Here is a 5,517-nt window from a genome sequence, read left to right on the forward strand (position 1 = left end):
TAACCCTAACCCAGTATAATATCAACATTGGCTTACAACTGTAATGCAAACTTTAATCAACTAATCTATAAAACATTTCCACAAACCTTTACATTTGTAGTTTTTTTCTGATTTCATCAAATAGTAAAAATAATGAATGTATGTTGCTGTGTTAGGGGATATAGCTTATGTTAGTCAGTCAGACTTCAGATGACGCTAACACTGAAACAACATCACCAATGCTAGACTTTCTGAATGTCATAATCATTTGTTAACACACAAGTATTCAATTACAGTGAGCTCATTGTTAGTCCATTAAACTACTACATTGTTCAAATTAATACATTTTTAGCTAACTGTGATTTTGTATATGTACATTTCTAAAATACAAGACAGTCATCTCTGATAACCGATCACTGTAAACTGTAATGTGGACTTTCTGTAAAGCTGCTTTGAAACGATGTGTATTGTGAAAAGTGCTATACAAATAAACATGAGTTGAATTCAATTGAATGTTTTTGCCATTCAATAATTTATAAACCGAAATGTCATATATATACACTCTAAAAAACACTGTTAAAAACAACCCAAGGGCTGGGTTGGACAGAACACATGTTGGGTTAATTTTACCCAGCAAATTGGGTTGTTTATTTAACCCAGCATAATAGGTTGATTTAACACATTTTTAATTTTACATTTTTATTTTTTACTTCATCCATGAATTAATGTCTACGGATTAACTTAAATCCTCTAAACTTTTAAGAAATACTCGATACAACTACTGGCTTGCATGATAATTCCTTAATTTTCAGTCATATATTACATTATAGTATTTTTATAGCATTTTTAAGACATATTGCCAAGATTTAAGCTCGTTTAACAAATGTTATAAGTATAAATGAGACATTTCTAAGTACTTCAAGTGTAATGTCCCGTTTCCACCGTCATGCACATCTTAAATGTTGCAGCTTCAACACCTAAATGTGTTTATGTGCAAAACGTGTGTGGTATAGTTTGAGTGTATTTTCCTTTGTCATTTGCACTGATAACAGTCTATAGCACAATGTGGTCTTATTTATATTACTAATTAATGTGATTGTTTTACTGGTTTTGTATTGTGCCTCAGTGTTGCATGATTTAGAATTTCTGAAATTAATTTGATTAATAATCTCTTTTCTATATTGTTCTGCTTGATTATAAATGATCTCAATAACTAATCTTATTTCAATTTGCATCATCAATTTACATTGTAATCTGTTTATGGTGAGTTTGTAACAACTGTCCAGGAACTACAGATTAGAAACGTAGACTGTGTTTATTTCGCACTGGACAATCTGAGGTAACGTTACTCTGTACTGTAAAATCTCGCTAACGTGCTCTGATAAGAATTTGCGGCAGTTTCACTGAATTATTCTATGGGGTCACAGACGCGCAGCAGGATTTTACGATGTGAAAGGATGGACCGATAGATATGGCTATAATTTTGTGCTACTGTAGGCAAATCTGACAAGGTAGGACAGATCGACAGAGCGTATTTAGGCCACGCCCACACACAGGGGGAAAACAAACCAACCTTCCCAATTGACTTTGCATTGCGAGAGGCTGCCTCCTTGTCATTTCTTACTTCTAACAAAAGACAGAAAAATGCCTAAAAGCTGCTGTGTGACAAGGTGTACAGCAAACAAGCTAAAAAACCCAGAAATAAGTTTTTATTAGCTCTCGACCCCAAAAAACGAGTGTATAATATGGAAGCAGATTAGTCTCAAATATAATTCACGCAAAAAACATGATTCACAAATGCGTATACAATTTCACATACATGAAACCTAATTCACGTACACACAAAAAAATCCACGTGCGTGAAAAAGCAATTCACATGCGCAAAATAAAATTATATACTCATAAAATACATTTCACAAAGGCAAACCACAATTCGTAGATATACAACTGTGCACAAAAACCTTTGAATGTTTAAAATGTACGAGTGTATCCTTGCATTTGAATGTGCAAATCGTCATTCACGTACGAATCGCCTTAGATATGTGTGTGTGTGTTTTTGAGACTTTGCTGGCAGCATAACACTCGTAACACAGAGCAGTCGTACTCTTTAGCCAATCAGATTTAAGCTTATCAATCGACCAATCAGTATCACGTGAGGGCGGGCCTATCTACATGTTACGTCATCAACTTTCGACCAGTTCATGGCTGAGCAGAGGTAAGTGCAGTTAATCGTTCATTTCTGTGTTTACTGAAGTTAAAGAGTTCGAGATCAGTTGAAGCAATAGTTTATGAACTATTAACTGATGTAAGCAAGTGTTGTTGTAATTAGATGTCCCATATCGTGTCAAAAATGAAGAAGAATGATGCTTATCTGTTGTATTTTAGCTGAAGGTACAGACAGCTCTCACAGCTACAATCACGCTAATGATTGCAAAACAATCATCTGTGGTCAATACCCATCGAGATTGTTCTTTAAATAGTGAATAGACCAATTGTAATGAGCACCCAGTGTTTTTTGCCATTTGTGTATGATGTTAAATTATTATTAACACTTGTTTCCCTGCATTTTATCAGGATTACTCCCCTTTGGTGTGACATCTGGATAGCAGTCACGAACATCTTAATTCATGTTGTTTCTTTATTCTCTTTTATACTTTTTTTTCTTGTATTTATGTCTTAATTGGTAACACTTTATTAAAACGTTTCATTAGTTAACATGAACTAATAATGAACTGCACGTGAACAGCCTTTATTATTTTTTGTTAATGTTAACATTTACTAATACTTCATTAAAATCTTGTTAACATTAGTAAATGCACTGTAAACTAACAATGAACAGCTGTATTTTTAACTAACGTTAACAAAGATTAACAAACATAGCAACAAATGTATTGCTCATGGTTATTTAATACATGAACTAATGTTAACTAAGTTATTGTACCTTATTGTAGAGTGTTACCAATATATTGAACATGCATTTCCTTATGTTTTGTGCTGTATTGTCATCGCAAGGTTTTTAAATAAGGTTTTTTATTGTCATCTTAAGGTCTCACAGGACAATATTGTGAAGCATTAATTTTACTTTGCCTAGTAAAATAGGCAAATCTGATTTTATGCTGATAAGACAAAGGTACTTATAGAGAGGCAATTAAGATTATGCGACTAAGATTACTCAGTAAACTCTATTCAAATACCATCACTTAATTCCCCACGTCCTCTGTCTGCACCTCTTGTACTATAGGGGTTTTAGTACTTTAAATATCAGGACAAAATCTTATATGTCCTAACAGAGAGGTCTACTGATGACCGGACTGAATAATTCATTTTTTAACTTTTCACTTGATGTATTACACTTATATTTATATACTTAAAAGCAAAGTACACTCTGACTGGATCTCACAACTCCTGAAGAGACGTATATTTCTCTGTACTGAATATTGTGCTTCACAGTTTAGACTGTCAGTTCATGATCTTCATATGTAACAGGAACATTAATCATGATCAAGTCATTTTATATATTTTATTCCCAAAGGATTCGGAAACTTTCAAATTAATAAAACGTGTACATCAAATTGAACTATGTCTGAATCTTTTAATTCTTACAAGAACATTTAATAATGCATGCATAGCAAGGCTTTATTCCTAAAGTGTGTACATATAGTCCGCAGGAGACAAATTAATACAGTAACAATGCATCACTTTCAACCACTTGTTGAAACAACTGTCAAAATGGATGGCTTGCAACATGACTGTTTTCAAAGAATTACAGTAGAAATGGTAAGACCACAGTACTGGTTGTCTGCAACTTCATACATCATCTGTCTTGGAAATCTGAAACAATAAAACTACATAATATATGCAGATCAAAACATGTCTCCTATATATGCACGTCATTACATACATTATCATCAGTTGAATGTGTGGTGGACAGGACATGAAAATCCATCAATACTAAAAATAAATGTTTATATTCACATGTGGACTAAACAGCAGTTAATAAACTATTGCTTCAACTGATCTCTAACTTCTAAACACAGAAATGAACGATTAACTGCACTTACCTCTGCTCAGCCATGAACTAGTCGAAAGCTGATGACGTAACATGAAGGTAGGCCCGCCCTCACGTGATACTGATTGGTCGATTGATAAGCTTAAATCTGATTGGCTAAAGAGTACGACTGCTCTGTGTTACGAGTGTTATGCTGCCAGGAAAGTCTCAAAAACACACACACACATATCTAAGGCGATTCGTACGTGAATGACGATTTGCACATTCAAATGCAAGGATACACTCGTACATTTTAAACATTCAAAGGTTTTTGTGCACAGTTGTATATCTACGAATTGTGTTTTGCATTTGTGAAATGTATTTTATGAGTATATAATTTTATTTTGCGCATGTGAATTGCTTTTTCACGCACGTGGATTTTTTTGTTTGTGAAATTGTATACGCATTTGTGAATCATGTCTTTTGCGTGAATTATATTTGAGACTGATCTGCCTCCATAGTTTAAGGACATAAAAGTGGATACAGGCAGTTGAGACAGAGCGTCACGTGTCTCATTACTCTAAGAACTAACGTACGGCCGCTGGAGGAGACCGTAATCGGCAACACAGGATAGTTTATCTTACAGAAATATAATATAAAAAACTGACATTTGGATATTTGACTCACCAGTGACCAAATGTTTAACTTACTGCACACGTAGTGTATTTTAGTGCATGAGTGTCAGGATCCCACAATTTACCCATTCGTTCCAGCCTGTATCCACTTTTATGTCCTCAAACGCTCGTTTTTTGGGGTCGACAGCTTATGAAAACTTATTTCTGGGTTTCTTAGCTTGTTTGCTGTACACCTTGTCACATAGCAGCTTTTAAGCATTATTCTGTATTTTGTTAGAAGCAAGAAACGACAAGGAGGCAGCCTCTCGCAATGCAAAGTCAATGGAGGCAGTTTGATTGTTTTCCCCCTTGGTGGGCGTGGTCTTCAGATTATGACGCGATGCGCTCTGTCTCTATTGGACCCGGAAACAGTATTCTCGGAGAGTGGTTCCACAGACAGGAGTCGCTAAGCAACAGCAACAAACAAACAAACAGTTAAAATAGAGTTTACGCGCGTTATCGACATAACCTTACAAACAATAGGAAACATGGAAGACTTAACGTTATCCCCTGAACAATCAGCCAACGCTAATATTTTAACGGTCTCTGAGGAAAACGCCAGCGGCACCCTAACAGAAGCTCCTGCACACGATATGACAGGTAAGTTAACGTTAATACAAAGCAAAACGCCGAATTCAGTTCAATTCTTGTGATTTGATTTAATATTGACTAATTTGGATAAATATTAGGTACACAAGATAGGCATTAATTCTTCTCAAGAAAAAAAAATCTCACCTAACCTTAATGCTGTAACGTAAACATACAGAGAGCCTAACGTTAATCTGATAAGCTGGTTAAAAATAACTCAAATGAAATATAATGCGTTTTTTTTCTCGCGGTTGAAAAACACTGATTGATCGATATTATGTATGATGA

Source organism: Leuciscus leuciscus (assembly GCF_965113295.1).
Source record: "Leuciscus leuciscus genome assembly, chromosome: 11".
NCBI lineage: Eukaryota > Metazoa > Chordata > Actinopteri > Cypriniformes > Leuciscidae > Leuciscus > Leuciscus leuciscus.